The sequence below is a fragment of the Balaenoptera physalus genome (genome assembly GCF_965194825.1).
Source record: "Balaenoptera physalus genome assembly, chromosome: 19".
NCBI lineage: Eukaryota > Metazoa > Chordata > Mammalia > Artiodactyla > Balaenopteridae > Balaenoptera > Balaenoptera physalus.
The window spans coordinates 47,059,485-47,078,310 of NC_138900.1; the positions used below are offsets into that span (position 1 = coordinate 47,059,485).

The 18,826-nt window shown below is 40.0% G+C and overlaps 1 protein-coding gene across 1 annotated transcript in view; it reads right to left on the reverse strand.

The window, feature by feature from the left end:
• Positions 1-18,826, reverse strand: part of CDH11 (cadherin 11) — a 142,470-nt gene that overhangs the window by 111,659 nt on the left and 11,985 nt on the right. The window lies entirely within an intron of this gene.

Here is an 18,826-nt window from a genome sequence, read left to right on the forward strand (position 1 = left end):
TAACAACAAAAAAAGCCTTTCTTTTCTCACTTTGGCTAGGAGTTAATTAGCTTATAGCTACAGGCTTTTAAAAAATCACTGATTCATCCAAGTGCATAATTTCTTTTTCCATGTTTCCATAATTTCTTTTTCCATGTTTCCCACAGGTACTTAAAAAGTTATTTCTAACCTCTTCCACCCCTGTTGCTTATTTCTAGAGAATACCAGCTAAAGTCGCCCAGAGTGTTAAAGCAGCAAGTGGAATAATTAAGCATAGGTGCCCTGAGGTCAGATAACCTAAACTATCACTCCATTCCACCGTAGTCAGTTTACCCAAGCTCCCTGACTTGGGTTCCTTCTCTGTAAAACGAGCTAAGTACCTTCTACCTTCCTCATGGGGTTGTTGGGAGTATCAGACAAAGAATCTTGCTCCTACTAATAAGCATAATTATCATAAACAATATTATCATAAAGATTATCATAAGCAAAATAAGATATCTAGATTATCTTAAGAATATAGTATATAACTAGATTCTGAAAATAGCTCCTTTTGTAAAATTTAGCTCTTGATTAATTGCACACGTGTCTATTCAGCAAGCGCTGAACATGTGCTGAAACCAGTCCTGGAGGCTGGGGATGCAGACAGGTCCAGTCTCTGTCCTCTCATCTTTCATAGGAAGATCTGAGATTCTATTGCTGCGTAGATTCACTCAGTTCCGTTTTTTTATTACTGAAACTCACCACTTTTAGGCACTACAATTACTTCCAATTTAAAATGAGGGAACTAAAGATCAGAAAACTGCAATGCATATCCATGGTTACAGGTCTTCTGACATTCTTTGGGCACTTGCTGATTACCGGGCCCTCAGCAAAGCCCTTTTCACTCACTGCCTCAAAATCGCCATGTGAAAGAAAGGAACTCTCATTATATCTGTTTCAGATATGAAAAGTAAGGCTGTCAGATAATCTTGAGCATTCCCAAAAGCTGCACAGCTGGTACATGTCAATACTAAGATTCAACTGAACCAGCTTCAACTTAGGAACCTGTCTTCTAATTTAAAACCCAGTGGGTCTTGTCAGACTAGCTGGAGGCTGCTTTTAAGAGACCAAACTTTTCCCTCTTCCTGGTAGGACCGCTATCTGTTTTAAAGGCATCATCTGCCTATGACATTGATTCTAAAATCTCTTCTGGATCTTTAGGTCTGTGAGCTTCTCTAAAAAGAATTGTGGTCTGAAGGAAAGCACTGTCTCATCCTTTACAGAAATCAGAAAGGTGAACACCTTGCGTAAATGAAGGCATGCAGCTAGTGCTGGGAGACTGGGCATCTATACCATAGACCAGTGGTTCTCAAACTTTATAAATCATCAGAAGCACCCGATGACTTCTTCAAACCACTCCAAGTGTTTCTGACTCAGAAAGTCACTGGATGGACCACCCTAAATGCATTTCTAACACAACCCCAGGTGATACAGATGCTGCTGGTCCAGGGAGCACATTTTGAAAGTCAAGTCCTAGGCTCATCTCTGTTGGTTCTGGGATATTAGAATGTTTATTCCCCCTTTCTGAGTATCCATGTGCCTCTGTCAAGAAAGCTGTTAAGAAGTAAAGAATGGAGCAGTAGGGGTGGACGTGTTCTGAAAATGGACAAGAGCTAACCCAGCACTTAAACTTTACAGAGCTTCCCCATCACCTGGAGACTTGTTATAAATGGAGCTTCTCAGAACCCACCCCACATCCGGCTGCACAAGGCTGGGTTTAGGGTCCTAGAAGCTTCCTTTGAAACAGGGTCCCCGGGAACATGGAAGCAGACGGTGTGCAGACCACCTCCTATAAAACCCTTGGAAAACAAAGACAAATCCCAGAGCTTGTAAGGAAATAGGTCCTAAGACCCTTTGCTCTGAAGGCCAGGGTTTGGCCTAGAGATTGGACATCCCACAGAACTGTATGCTCTTAGATGTTCCACAACAGAGAGTAAGAGAAAGTGCATCTAATTTGGGTGTGTGTGTGAAAACATCTAAGTCAAATATTCGACTTTAGGACCTTCAGAGTGAATTTTAAACGAGAAAAAAAATGATACCATTTGAGAGGAAAGGAAGCTCTAGACCAGCACACCCTGGAATCTTTCAATTGAGAGCAGGCTTCAGAGTCAGGTGTGAATTGGAAATGTCCCAGAAGATAGGTACGGGGTAGTCAGAGCTGCTACATTTTGCACCTGACACAGGATTGCTCCCTCCAGGAATGACAGCAGCACAGCCTGAGCAATTTCAGTCTCTTAATCGCTTTCCCTTTCTTTCAGAATCCAGGGAATTTAGTCTAATTCTTCATGCCTTCCCGTAGGAATTATCAAGTGTCAGCTACCATAGAGACTCTGCAAGTTGCTTTGTATAAAAAATGTTTGCAGCAATTCAGAGGACGGTGTAATTGAGTTAACAAGTTGCAGGGAATGCGTTTACATCCTAGACTGGAACCGACGACCTGTCCATGAGAAGGTCTCGAGCAGCGAGGGCTGGCTTATTCATGCCGGTCATTCGCCACACACTGCTGTAGTGAGCAAATTCTGAATTCCAGGCTCTTAACACTTTGATTACAGTTGATACAAATGATGGAAATTAAAAACCCCACTGTTGGCTAAATGTCAAAGGGAGGATTTATGTAAATTGATTGCATTAGGCGAATTGTTTGTGATGTAACATGTTCCACGTGCTATCTCAAGGCTGATACACGGTAACTATGATTGAGAAAGTGAAATGATAATGGATTTTGCCAATCCTATTTAATTGGGTCCTCCTCCCAGGTAAGGACTATCTTTGGACTATAGCTGAATCTACTCTAAAATATGCCACACGTGGTCATCCTTTGATATCATCAAGATGCCGCTAAAAGACAACGACTCATTTTAATATTTTAAAATTCCCTTCTCCTAATTCTTAACAGTAATTCATTTTCATGGAAGAACATTTTGAAAATGCAGAGGTTTAAAACAAATTCAAGTTGTTTACTTGAATAAATAAACAAATGACTGCAAAATGAACTACTGATAATCTTATCACCCAATGATAACCATCATTAGTTACCATCTGAGTTTATTACCTTCTAATTATTTTAACCATGCTTTTTAAAATTTATTTTTCAAAGTAGAGATTGTGGTTTGCATGCAATTCTTTTTATGTATCTTCTGATAAAACTATACCACATTTTCCCATATTATTAAAAATATCTTCATAAATCTAACAAATGACTTCTCAAATCTAAGTTGTATGAATGAACTGCTACTATTTAAAGATTTCCTCTAAGGGCTAGTCATTTAGCATGGTTTCACTTTTGACTCCAATAAAAAAAATCTGATGAGCAAATTTTAACAGCTTTATTAAAGTATGATTTATATACCATAAGAAATCACCTGGAAGAACATTTTTTTTTGTGACTCAATCTTTGTGTTTCAGGTGTTTCCTCAGGCTAGATATCCAGAAGTAAAACAATTAAGACGAAGGGTCTGTATATGTTTAATCTCAAGAAAAACTTTGACAAATGCCCTCCGGTATTGATTTATACTCCCATCAGCAAAGTATTAGAGTACTCATCTTATTTCACCCTGGTCAGCATGAGTAGTAGTAGAAGTATTTTAGGTCCTGTCACTTTTAATGAAGAAGTCAAGATGTCACCATACCGTTCAAAAATGGAAACTGCATTTAGAAATTTTCATTTTCACTTTCGATGCACTTTGCTTTTGTCCTTCCATCCTGCTTAGTTTTAAGGTAACATGGTATTCACATGGGCTTCCATTATTGAACTTCTCGCTAATAATTAAGGTTGAGTGACAATATGAGTAAGTTGCATGCAAACCAAATAACAGCCTTATCTAAACAAAGAGACATAAGCTCCAACTCTGGGTTCCCCGTCATGAGCTATATTACCCTCTCTAAGGATCTAACCTTATCATTTTCCTTATCACTAGAAAAAGAGTTGAAAGAGAAGATGATCAAACAAAAGTTGCAGTCACTTAACCAGACAACTAATACATCTCCAGGTCACTATTTGAGACAAGTGGTTTCATTTTTAAGAAGGTATGTTACATTTATTTAATAGATACCTAGAATCAAATTCTTTACAAAAGTCATAGTTTGCTTTCAAAGAAGTGTCTGTCTGGGCATGCCAAACAATTTAATAACACTCTGTGTTTGAAGAATACAAAATGATTTCTAAATATTCTTCTACCCTCTAGTTTCAGTAGCCCTTCTAAAAACTTGTTCTTAAAACTATCAAAGGGGCTTCCCTGGTGGCGCAGTGGTTAAGAATCTGCCTGCCAATGCAGGCGGCACGGGTTCGAGCCCTGGTCCAGGAAGATCCCACACGCCGTGGAGCAACTAAGCCCGTGAGCCACAACTACTGAACCTGTGCTCTAGAGCCTGCGAGCCACAGCTACTGAAGCCCGTGCACCTAGAGCCCGTGCTCCGCAACAAGAGAAGCCACCGCAATGAGAAGCCCGAGCACAGCAACGAAGAGTAGCCCCCACTCGCCGCAACTAGAGAAAGGCCACGCACAGCAACAAAGACCCAACGCATCCAAAAATAAATAATAAATAAATAAATGAATTTATATTAGAAAAAAACTATCAAAGAATGGCAAAATAACTAATTATGCCTGAACTACTCTCATGACTTATTCCATTCTCTTGAGGCATGCTGTGATTTAAAAAAATGAAGGATTTGTAACTGTTAGTTATCAGCACTTCATGTAACTTTTGATTCAAGTAGCAAATAGCATTTCAGCTCTATGTATTCATTATGCCACTAAATTGCAAAGGAAAGAAGCCAATTCTAATGAATTGTAACCATAGTTTCTTTTGCGTATTACATATTAGAAGTGGGTAGCACTTTAAATTATGGCACACAAAACAGCATATAATTAATTTTGAATAAAAGATAATGTATTCTTGCTAAATACGAGTTATTTTAAAATCTCTTAATGAAGAACTAAGCATATGCTGTGCTGCACTGTGAAAATGTTTAGCATATGTCATTAGAGCCAACATTTTGCATTTATTATATTTATTTTCAATAATAATATATTATTTTAAGTGAACACAAAAAAATGTAATCACTAGCATTCCAAATGTGGAAAATATATGCAAATTACAGGAAACTTTTTGGCTCCCCAGAAGTTGTCACTAAATAACTTTTTGATAGCATGGTGCGATTGCAATTTGCAATAGAATGAGAAAAATGGAAAGGACTGTTACTTTTAAATCACAGAACATATGCACAATGAATTTTAAAATTCAGATATGGAGATAAACATTTCTTTTCTGAAAATTGACATGTTCTGAGTTTTCATGGAATAGCAATGCTTAAATCTAGACCTTAAGTTCTGTCTGATTTAGTACTGGCTCTCTTTCTGACATTGTGCTTCTGGTTTTAAAAGGATGTATCCTGAAGGTTCTACACTCTTACGACGACTGCATTGAACTTCTAACTGAGCATGATCCCTAGTCTTCATTCTGCCTCTAAATACCATGATCATCATTATCACCAATACCCTCTACAAACAGCACCACCATCACCACCAAAACAACACTGAATCGTGGGCCATATCCTTCCTAGCCTTACTCTCCACATCTGTACCATGATGATGCCTAATGTCCCTATAAACTAGCCACGTGACCATAGGCAAACCACCCCTCATCTTTAAGCCTTACCGCTCTTAGCTATAAAATGGCTATGCTAAGGTCCTTTTTATTTCTAATAGATCTGCCCTTTTCCTTAGCTCTTCCTGACTGCCAACAGAAACACACAATAAAACCAGATTTTCTAAACTCACATATGCTTTCTACTCTTGCTTCATTTAAATTTGGAGAGAGGGAAAAAAAAATGTGGACAGTAGAAATGAATTGCGATATTGCAAAAGCCTAGAATTAAAAACAAAATGTAAAGTTTATTTTTAAATTCAAGGTTCAGCTTCTGTTCCAGAGGAATAATGACTAATTCATCAGAAACAGACTGAACTAGAAGGAACCACTATTTCATTCTTCTCCAAATACCCTAGGTTTGGAGTTACGTTCAACATGTTTCTTTCTCAAGTACCAATGTGCAGTAATGAAAAATTGAAAAATGATAAAATTTTAAAAGAAAACAAAATAATTCATCATACCCTCACTACATAATTGCCACTGGTATTTCAGAATGACTCCTTTCCATGACTCCTTTCCATCCTCTGGTGTGTGTATGTAGAAAGTTGAAATCACACTGAACAGATAATTCAGTGGCCTACTTTGCACCTCTTAACATTTGACTCTAAGCATATGTCCATGTAGCTACATCTTCTTTGTGAATATTTCCAGTGACAATTACAGCCCACCATAAAAATATACCATAATTTATTTAACTGATCTACTCTTGATAGATATTTAAGCATTCTTTTCTTTTTCTTTTTTTTTTTTTGCTATGATGAATATTTTGTGCATCTGATTTTTTTAACATTTCAAGCTACTTCTTTAGTATTAATTCCCCAAAATGTGAGATGAATATTGTAAAATCTCAGCAGAAATAATATCATTACTTTAAAATAACTTCGGTGGTTTATTTTTTGCACCGAAACACTCATCCTTAGTGTTTTCTGTGAACTGTTTTGATCATACCTCAGCAAACCAGCACTGTTACCAATGTCCCTGACTGTCCCATATCCCTTCCCACCACCACTGTTAGAGTGGGAGAGAGATATTTATTTTTATATACTGCTTCTCTCTCTAGATTAGGCTTTCTGCAGGAAGATTCTAGATGATTAAACATCTTAGCCTCAGTTCCCTGCTTAAAGTCAGGCACATTGTAGGTGCTCAATAAACATTCTCTGAATTGATTAATGCATCTTGAAAATTATTTATGGAGCCCCATCCCTGTCCCAGAGCTATAAATGTCCAGAGCTTGCTCAAGATGTAAAGATCTTCTCTATTTATTTTCCTTTATTTATATCCTGGCACATTCCACAAAGAATTTAGTGCAGGAGACCTCTCTGTAAATCAGTTCTGTCATCTAATGCTATTGCTGAGATGAATTTGCAAAGGACAAAGCTATTCTTTCAGATGTCATTTTAACTGTTTAGTTTGCAAGGATGAAGAGGAACATCAAATTATGTCACTTCTTCAGAGACGTCTTCTTGGGTCTCCTTAGCTTGAGTGAGCCATTTCAGCTCTTTCTATTACATGACTCTATTTATGTGCTTTATGACAACTACCCCAATCTGAGATGTTCCTATCATGGATGTTCTGCCTCTTCCAACAGAAATCTCATACAGGGCAGGGTCTGTCTGGTTCACTCACATAGCTCCGTCTTGTAGAACTGTAATTAGTACCTGGTATACTCTCAGACCTGGAAAGGTTCTGAGAGGTCACCAAGTTTAGCTCCATTATTTAAAAAGAAAATGTAAACAGATGCCCCAAGAGGGAAAGTTAATTGCCCGAAGTATAACTAAAAAATGACAGAATCTGGGTGAGAATCTGGAATTCCTGACTCCCAGGGCAGTGTTCTTCCATAGCTTCTTGGTGATGCTATCTCTAAGCCTGGAGCAGAGGAAAGAGATGCTCACTCACACTTGAGTGAAGGGAAATGGAAGTCCTTTGGACCAAAGCGATAGGAATCCCAGACTTCCCTGGTGGCGCAGTGGTTAAGAATCCGCCTGCCAATGCAAGGGACACAGGTTCGAGCCCTGGTCCGGGAAGATCCCACATGCCACGGAGCAACTAAGCCTGTGTGTGCGCCACAACTACTGAGCCTGTGTTCTAGAGCCCCTGACCCGCAACTACTGAGCCTGCATGCCACAACTACTGAAGCCCGTGCTCCTAGAGCCTGTGCTCCACAACAAGAGAAGCCACCGCAATGAGAAGCCCGTGCAATGCAACGAAGAGTAGCCCCCGCTCACCACAACTAGAGAAGGCCCACGTGCAACAAAAAAGACCCAACGCAGCCAAAAATAAATAAATTAAATAAATAAATAAAAAAATTTAAAAGTGATAGGAATCCCTTTTCTTGGTGTCTTTGGCACTATCAAATCCCTAAGTATAATTCTCTCTTTATATAGCCATTTGCAAATCAACCATAATATAGATGGCAGCTGTCACTATCTTCCAATTATTGGTAGGGACTCCTGGGACACAGAGGAGCTGTGGGACATGGCTACAGCTATGTGACCAAGCCCAGGCCAGGTGCCAGGTGGCCATTTACCTGGTCCACAGACACATCTCCCCAGTTCTCTTATAACTCAGCTCAAATCGTAGGCTCATTGTCCCATTCCTGCACAAGACCATTAACCATGATTCTACAGCAGGCACTGTGGTTTCTCCTCATCCTGAGAGGCTTTTCCTTACAGGAAAATACAGGCGTACGTTATTGGTTTTTTTTTTTTTTTGCAAATTGAAGGTCTGTGGCAACCCTGCGCTGAGTGAACCTATTGGTGACATTTTCCCAAAGCATTTGCTCACTTCGTGTCTCTGTGTCACATTTTGGAAATTCTCACAATATTTCACACTTTTCCATTATTGTTATATTTGTTATGGTGATCTGTGATCAGGGATATTTGATGTGACTTACAAAAAGATTAGGACTTGCTAAAGGCTCAGATGATGATTAGCATTTTTTAGCAATAAAGTATCTTTAATTAAGGCATATACATGTTTCTAGACATAATGCTGTTGCTCACTTGACTACAGTATAAAGTAGACTACAGTGTAACTTTCACACACACTGGAAAACCAAAGAATTTGTGTGACTTGCTTTCTGCAGTGGTCTGGAACCAAACCTGCACTATCTTCAAGGTACATCTGTATATAAATAAAAAGAACCCTGTGTTAATGTTGTTTATGTAGTGATGTGATATACTAAACAGATTCATTAAGCTTCCAGTAATGACAAAAAAAAAATCTCTTTTCTCAGGAGTTCATGGGAGGCCAAAGGCTAAAACCCACCTTGGATGCTGTACCTGTTCACTATTTATTTCTGAGACCCAAAGACTTTTAGGAGTCCAGTGACCCACTCATAGACAGGTAAACTCTGGGACCACAAAGAGAAAAGCCTTGTATGAAGCTAGTAGAGGAGACTAGAGACAGAGATGCCCAGAACTCAGGGCTCTCAGTGGCCCCGAGCCCAATACTCTGAAGAGTGGTGTGGTTCTAGAACAATCAGCAGCTCTGGTTTACCTGGTTATATTCCTCTATTTCTAGCCCACGTCCTCTTGGCTCCTTCTGGGAGGAAGCTATGGAGCAGTGTGTTAAAGGAACGTGGAGAGGACTGGGGAGATGCTGGACTGAGACAGGATCTTCCAAATTCCATGCAAGTGCCACTACCTAAGAATCTTGATTACTAAGCTGGTCTAGTATGCTTGGGCCCCCACTTGAATTAAGCAGCCCTAGAGATATGTGTGTATACATACATATACACACACACATCTATACATATATATATAAATACATATGTATACTATGTGTGCAGTTTTCTGGGCTTATTGTTATACTGTTAAAGGCACTGGTCTCTTTATAAGTCTCTTTGAAAGAAATTCTACTGGCATCAGTGCCAAGAAATGTTTTGTCTCACCTGGAAACTAATGCATTTTTCATTTGTGGTGGTTGTCTAACTCTTGGTGTTTCTCCAGCTGCTTAGGTTACTAGGGAACAGTGCTGTACGTCATAAATTATGGTGTGCTTTTCAGTGAAGTTTCTTGCTCTACCTTACAACCTTCCTCTTGCCTCCCCCCATCTTAATTTCTTTTTAACTTTATTTTGTTGAAATCTTAGTGCAGAGCTGGTATTTATGAAGGTCATTTCAACTTCTCTTAAGAACAGAAACAGCCATAAATAAATGGACAAGTAAATAAACCATACTGTCTAAGCTCTTCACCTGGCCAACCTCTGGGAATCCAGTCACCTTTCTCCTGGCAGCCTGTCCAGAGCTTTAGTTAAACCCTAACACATAGTAATTCCTTATTAAGGCAGAGTTGGTCCTCATGGTCATCCAAGGAGCATAAACTCAAAGAATAGAGTTCTAGCTAATTAATTTTGCTTTCAGTTATTCAACATTTAAGAGGCCTTTTTATGGTTCTAAATGTGTGCATTACAGCATGGATCAGAACATACTGCAATTACCAATTTAATTATATCCTCCTCCTCCAGACTATTAGCACTTTAAGGGAAGAGACTGTGATAGTTTTACCTCAGTGTGCCTAGTACCTAGCACTGTGGCTATTACCTAGTAGATGCTTTGTGTATAAATGGATGCTTGCTAAAATAGCTTCTGTGTGCATGTGTGTGTGTTTGCATACATACATACACATAGCTATGCATGTATGTATCTATATTGCCTTCCACTGCACAAGCCTGTCTCAAGTCTCAAGCGAATCTCACCAGAACTTACGAGGCAGTGTATTATTCTCTCGTGCAGTTAAGTCACAGACGCACTCACATGGCTCTTACATAGCACAGCCAGGCTTTGAGTCCAGATTGGCCTCACTCCTAGCTCTGTCCAGTCTGCTGCATTGCCTATCAGTGTGACATCATAGTGAGTTTCAAGACAGAATCACAACTACTTGGTTGTATGCAAAGATGTCTCCAAACATCTTTGGAAGAGATGAGCTCTAGATAGCTGGGTATGGCCAACCATATTCTCACACTGTTAAGAGAAATACCATATTTTACATTCCTTCATACTCATTATACCCTTTGATTACTATACTACACCATCTAAAATATAGTTTTTAGAAAATGTAGTTACTACATGTGATGGTCAGCTTTATGTGTCAACTTGGCTAGGTTATAGTCTCTAGTTATATAGTCAAATACTAATCGAGGTGTTGCTGCAAAGGCATTTTGTTGATGTAATTAAACTCTAGACTCAATTTTCTTTAAGTAAAGAAGATTATCCTAGATAATCAGGGTGGGCTTGATTCAACCAGTTGAAAGGCCTTAAGAAGAGAATGGAAGCTTCTTCAATGAAGAGGAAATCCCACCTGAGGACTGAAGCATAAGCTCACTCCCTGCAGCTCCCGTCCGTCCTTCCTGCCCACCTGCCCTTTGGGTTTCAGACATGCTTCACCAGCCCTCACAATAGCTTAAGCCAATTCCTCTCAATAAATCTCTTAATATATGTATATCCTATTGATTCCGTTTCCCTCATAGAATCCTGGATGAGGCACTATGCATACATCAATATTTACAAATGGGAAACTACAGAAAATTTCATACTCAAAAGAAATGGAAGGGGTTATACAATCTCCTGACAGCAGTCAGGGACACATTTTAACTCCCCTGAATGACAGTTCAATGTCTCCTTACCTGCATCCAAAAGTAAAATTTCAAATTTCTTAAGAAAACCTAAGAGACAGTGAATTTAAGGAAGTTGGATTAAGGGGCAACCAGGGTATCTCCACCAGAATGGCATTTATCGGTGATATGCAAGATGGGTAGACAATTGCTATGTTTAATGCCCTCTGAGAAAACAATTCTCTGTTCTTCCACTAATAGTTAACATCTCTTATGAAGGCAGAAGTTCAGATTTAATGTAAATGTTTCTTCCTGATATGGACATTTAGTTGCTTTTTCTTTATATTGTCAGAAGTGAAAATCTAATAACTTTCTCCCTCAAAGCAATCCCTCCAATATGCGCGGGCTATATTATTCCAGGCATCATCTCAACGCTTCTTTTCATTACTCAGAGGAACTCTATTCTAATAAATCTATCCATTTCAACCATTTACTTACACAAACTTGTTGTACACATTCATCCACCTCTCAGAAGCCCCAAGAGATGCATAGCACTACTCCAATACATCATTGCTAAGACAGACCATCCCTGGCATAAAGGCAATGAACACCCATGAGGAGACACGGCCATGAACACACATGCCGTGACCAAGAGGCCCAGATTCTGCCCTTGGCAGAGCCCTGACCTCACCTGTGTTGCTGGTCAAGTTCCTTTCCCTCTCTGGGGCTGTCCTTCAACATGAGGGGACCCGACTCTCAGAACAAATGTTGGGATTCCCTGTAATCATTTATGAAAAATGTCAGCCATGACACTGATATCCTGTCCTCCTTTTCTCCCTCCCTACAATCCTCCCTTCCTTCCTTTTCACTTTTCTTCTTCTTTTTTCTATTTTCCTTCTTCCTTCCCTCTTCTCCTCTACTCATCACTTTGTAGGCCCCCAATAATGGTAAATAACATCACAATCATCTTCATCAGCTGTACTCCTCAGCTGGGATGGGCAGAGAGCGTGGCTATCATTCTCAAATGTCAGTCATTTCCTAACACATCACATTGCCATGTTTTACAGATCACACTCATCATTACTGAAAAAATATTTTGTTCATTTGTTTATATTTTATTGGCTTTCCCCTCAAACTAAAATATAAGGTCCATAAGAGTAGAAACTATGTCTGTCTTGTCCACCCTTTTATCTCCAGCCTAACTGATTATCAGTGTATCATGAAAACTTGCTAAATGTATGGATTGATGGATGACGCATTTTTAATCTAATGTATTTTGCTTTGTACTCACAGGTAGCCCACACTGCAAGGTCTGAAGCTTGTGTCAACGTTAGCTCACTCCTACTTCTAGAAGCCATGATTATCTCTGGGTGTAGGTAAGAATGACTCTGTCTTGGCCATCCCCTTTCTATGGATCCCTCTGTTAGACCATGCTTTGGGATGGAGACTTGGGAGACCTGCAATGGAGCTAAGAAGTGTTAAAGAAGGGGGCTAAGGAAGCTGTGGATCAAAAGGTGCCAAGACTGACATGTGGCTGTGAACCTGTCTCCTGTGCCTTCCTTGTCTCCCTCTGTCCAGGTCTTAACACAAGCATGTTCACACACGTGTGTACCCACATGGCCCAAGCACCACACTGCATCTCCCTACTGTTCATATTATACGTTCCATTGAAACTCTCTCTAACCTTCACATGAATCTGATTTCCTGGATAAACCTGGCATTGGAAGCAGCTGGGTTCACTGAGTTATCACATCTTCTTGGTTCGCTTTGGACCTTTCTATCTCCAAACTGCTCAGGGCTCATTTAGGATGTAAGTACTTATTTTAAAGGATTGTGTTATCATATGTGAATAAACACAACCTTAAGTGAGACAATGTAAGAGAAAGTGTTATAAATTCACCAATACCAGGGGTTAACAGAGTTATTATGCTAATATTACTAATGTTTCATCATCGTGGCATCACCCTCATCATCATCATCAGGTGGTTATAGTATTGTAGGAAGAGCCCTGGAAAGGGAGACAAAATTTGTGAAATCTAAATTCTATTTTTTTTTTTTTTTTTGGCTGTGCCGCACGGCTTGCGGGATCTTAGTTCCCTGACCAGGGATTGAACTTGTATCCCCTGCAGTGGAAGTGTGGAGTCCTAACCACTGGACCGCCAGGGAATTCCCTGTGAAATCTAAATTCAAGTTCTGCATCTTGCCAGCTGCATAATGATAAGCATGTTACATAACCTGAGCCTTAAGTTTCTTTGTCTGAAAAATAAGGGTGAAAGTACAGGGTTGTTTTGAGAATAAAATTAGATAACATAATAATGTGTCTTACAGGGCATCTTCCTCACCAATAGTTGTTTAAAAATTTTTTGTTGTATAAATTGTCCTTTGAAAAATTAAGACCTGCTCTATCTACACAGTATCTACTAGCTACAAGTAGCTACTGAGCTCTTAAAATGTGTCTAGTTCCAACTGAGATGTGTTTTATGTGTATAATACACACTAGATTTCAAAGACTTAGTATGAAAAAAAGAATGAGAAATATCACATCAATCATTTTATATTAATTACGCATCACGATATTTTGGATATATTGGCTTAAAATGCATTATTAAAATTGTCACATATTTCCTTTTTACTTTTTTAATTGTACTACTAGAAAATTTTAAATTACATGCGTGGCTCACATTGGTAGCTTGCATTACGTGTCTATTGGACAGCACTGGCTTAGAGAGCTATCGTTCTGATATTTCAATTATAAACATACAAAAGCTCAAAACCAAAGGATTTAGTGGAGAAAATTGAGTTCTTAACATCCTCAGAGCTATGAAAATATGAGTCATGCTGGGAAAGAGAGCATTATTTATGTCAATTTTTTAAGAAGTACAGCATGAAACCTTCATAAGCAATGGAAAACTAGTCCTCATCAAATCCAGATGAGAGTTTGGGGTGGAAGAGAGAAACAATAGCTGAGTAAACTTTAGTAGAGGGAACAGAAAGGAACAAATGAATTTGGAGTCCTTGAACTTGGATACAGTATCCACAGTGTCACTCGCCGTGACACTGGCGAGTAACCCAGGGCAAGAGTGTCTAAACTCACTGCATCTCCACTGCCTCTCTGCGGAATAGAAATAACAATACACTTCTCACTCACAGATTATTAGCTAACATTTACTAAGTACTCAGATCTTTGTAGATGCCGTTGTCATCCCAACGGTGCAGATGAGAAAACTGATACAAAAAAAGGATAAGTTATATACACATGGCCACACATGCTGAAAAATGGTGGCAGTGAAATCTCAACCTTCCTAGTCTGAACCTTCTTCACAGTGAGCTTTTAATCATTGCTCTATACTCAGATCAGACTTTCCCTGCTTCCACAGAACTAGAGATAATGAACTTAAAGTACGTTATCAAGATCATCAAGGAATGGTACACATTTTTACTGTTGTTATGAAGGCACGACAGGGCATTGAGAGGATGTTGAATTTATATCACTCTGTGCTGCATTAGCTCAAAAGAGAAACCCCAAAAGATGAGGAGGAACCCACGCTGACTTTGGAAACTCAGAAGTATTAGCAGTGTCCTGGATCCTGCAAAAATTATTGAGTGCTTTGGGGAAATAACATTCAAAAGTTAGCCTATGAAATATGAAGCCAAAAGACTTCTGGCCTCACAGATAATAGATTTAAAACGTTTCTACATGTTCAATATAATGAGTGACAGAAGCCTTTCCCAAACTACATTGCATCCCCAGGGTCACCTTTGTAGACACAGCATCAAGTCACAATGTCTTTATTTAAGGTCAAGCATAAATTTCATAGAAATCAAACTATTTACATAAAGGGTTGTTTTGTTTTGTTTTGTCTTATTTTTGTACAAAGCCCAGCAGGGCACTGGGAATGAGGCGGAAGGGGAGCCAAATACAGTGGGAGATGAGGGAATATTCCTAGCTGGGGTAAGCTTCTGCCAGGAATGGCCCCTAGGAATTCCCCAGGGGGTGTAACCGGGTCCAGCACGCTGGATGACCTCCATCTACACACCCGCCCAACACAAATGCCACCTCACGAAGTAACAGTCACGTTTCAGGAACTAGCCAACCTGGCACCTCTGCAAGAGCCAGTGATTATTTCTGACAAACTAATTTCTTAGTTAGTTAGTTTTGTTAGTTACTTTTGTTCACTTTGGTACAAAAATTAAAGTTGTATTAGCACAATTTCTCGCATTCAAGAGCATGTGAATGGCATTCTCAATGCTCTCCAGTAGCAAGCCCAGCTGAGCCCTGTGCAACAAAGCAGGTAAAGTTACTGTTTCTAAAATAGCTCCCTTTTGCATCCAAATCAGCCCTGCATGGGGAGGCATGATCAGTGGGCCAAACCGATACGGTCAATGTAACTTTCTCAGAGGAAGAAAACCATCTTCAGAAAAAAATGTTAGTGGAGTCATTTCCCATGCAAATGTAAAAACAGGGGAAACAATCCTAGAGATAGTATCAATATTTTCAACATTAAGCGAAGGCAGGCAATCTTTGAGGAGTGATGCTATTTCCATGAATTTAATCAGTTGACATTCTTACCCACAAAGCTTGTCTCACTTGCTTTGTGTTTATAACCGTTGATTTAAACGAGTTTGGAACAGGTTCTGGAGGCTCTTTGCCAGAGCTGAGGACTAAGTTCTGAGTTTCCAAGAGCCTACCACCCATTTGGTTTTCACGGTCCAAATGAAAATCTGAAGTCCAGGAGCTGGGTTAAGAGGAGAATAATACAGGTATTCTCTGGGTCAAGCAGGGTGACTGACTCTTCTTTTTTGGACTTTTTTAAACAGAGCTCAGCTGTTCTTCCTGAGGGAGGCAGTTTTCCATTGGAACCTTCTTATTCTACAAAAGAGGAAACAAATCCAGACAAGGGAAGTGAGTTCCCTCTTGTCCCACGGTGAGTTGATTAACAAATTAGGGATGAGGAAATGGATGGATCAAGGGGAATACAGATGAAAATGCTCAAAGAATATGAGAGCAGACAAAGAAATACTAAGCACAGAGACCCCGTGGACTTCATCTCTTTGAACAAGACTTTGCCAGGTTGGTGTTTGTAATTGCATTTGTTTTTGAGTCCTAGCTTGGAGTGTCAAATCTGTTCCCTCTTCATGTCCTCTTCAAATCCAGTGTAGATGATTCTTTTCTCTCTCGGAAACCTGGGTCCTTATTAATATGCATCAGAGCAGCTGCAGTGTGACTCTCTTCTCCCACCTTTGCTGCGGAAGTAGAGAGTGCCCACTGAAGGACAAAGACTGGGTTTGCATGTCTTCTCTCAACATCCCCTAGAAACACATTCTGAACCCTGGGTGCCAGATAAATGTTCTTCTGTGACACTGTTGATGGCATCTTCCCTTCACCTATGCCAGGGCTGGACAGGAACCAAAATATCAAGAGAGAACATAGATCATGGAATCACAACTTTCCTGCCTAACACATCTTTTAAAATAGTTAAGTCGTATGAGCACCTGACAGAAAACAATATTTGGTGTCATCTATAAATCATCCCAGGTGGGGAGAAAGCCAAGAATCCAGCAATTTGGGATGCATTAGAAGAGTCACAGGAAAAGCTTTCTGGTTCTTTCAGGTCCTGAGTTCAAATCCTTTGCAACTGTCTATCAGTGTGATATTGGGGTTTATTGGGAAGATGCAAAGAGATAATCTCTGGAAGGCTCAGTAGCAGGCACTCAGTAAGCGCTTGGCAAAATATCCATTCCCATTCCTTATCGACAATCAGTAGCAACTCTCATGAACCTATCCTGGAAGCCTCTTAAGTCTGTCTTGCTGTAACAGAGCAGTGAAGAACATAAAATCTCTCTGTTCAAATCCCTGATTGTCCACTTACCAGCGACGTAACACTGGGGAAAATTGTTTAACTACCCTGAGTCTTGGTTTCCATGTTTTATAAATGGGGATAACTATAGCTTCCACCTCATTAAGGTTGTAGTGAGGATGGATTGAGATAATTTATGGGAAGTGCTGAGCACTGCGTGTGCACATAGTAAATGCTCAGTACACGTCAGTGATTGTAATAATGCTGCCCTCTAGTCCCGGCTCCCTGTCAGTTTCCCTGTTTACAGTCTCTGCCCCTTTGTCAGTTCTTCTCAGTGCTGGTCCAGAAATCATTTAATAAAGCATTGAACACATCACTCCCCTGCTCTAAACTCGCAAAGGCTCCCTAGAACCTGGGGAATGAAGTCCAAAGCCCTAAATTTGACATGCAACATACTTCACAAAGAGTCCCAAACTCACCACCCTGCATGCCTCCTCTGCCCACTATCACCAGCAGGCAAAACAAAGCTGTGCATTTACATCCTGGCGTTTTTGTCTGCATAGCTCCTTCTCCAGAAGGCTGAGATGTGATGGTCAGAAGGCACCATGCCAAGTGATTTGTGGAAGAAGATTTGAGAGCCAGACCATTTTAGAGCTGGAAAGGACCCAAAAGGCCACTTTACAGATGAGGAAACTGAGGTTAATTGGCTTGCCCAAGGCCACACAGCTATTTATCAGAACGCCAGGGTTTCACTAGGCTGGTCTGCCTAGAAGGAGGAAACCACAGGGCAGCCTATTAGGGAAAATCTGTCAGCAATTGGCTGCAAACTTGCTGACAGGTTATCTTTCTCCATTCATGAGAAATGAGACAGAAGTTAAGCACCCAATAAGAAAAGAACATGAGGCATGCCTCTGTGTAAGTGAAAACCGGGTCCCTCTCTGGCTTGCAATGCGGGGCACGGCAGGAGGGGGTTCATGGGGAGAGAGCAGCTGAAATGATTCCGCAGGATCCATCCCTCACTTCAAAGACATATCCTCTCAGGCTGCATTAGTCTCCTGACTAATGCTCCCAAACGCACTGTGGAGGTTTGCTGAAGTTGAAGATTCTCTGTAAGGTTTGCAGGAGGAACAGTGATGAATAAAACACAAGAATCGCCAATGCATTACTTTGAAGGTGAGTGTGCCCAGTTGTAACTGCTAAATTGCAATTTTTACTCTAATAATGCTAATAGTGATGCTTCATTTATATAGTGCTTCTTAAGTTCCCAAGAATAATAATAAAAATGAAAACTACACCTTATACTACAGCTGTGTCTATATATGAAGTCTATAGTGGAGTGAGACAGTTCAAGAGCAAGCTCCCTTCGCTACTGGGATATTTTAGGGCAAAGTGTTGTGAATTGGAGTTGTTTGCATAAAGTATACCGGATTTTCAATTTGGATTTGGAATTTAAACACAGTTTTGCTGCTATTATCAATGAAATATTTTATAAAACCTTTAAATATGTTGTGAAATATTTAAAACCTTTAAATATGCATGCTTTAAAAACAGACAATGGAAAGATAACTATTGATGTAGCTGCCCAAACAGCCTCACCTATGTTTAGTTGGTCATTCTTGGTTTGTGATCTGGATTTGTGTCCACGGTGACCCGTCAGGGAGTACCACACAGAAGCTGAAATGCATGGCTCCGAGACTTCTGTGCAGCTTGGTGACGACTGGGTCAGGTCTGGGCAAGGGGTGCCATCAACCACAAAATCAAAACCATTTCAATGGTTTAACTCCCTGGCCCAGCAAATGGGCTAGCAAG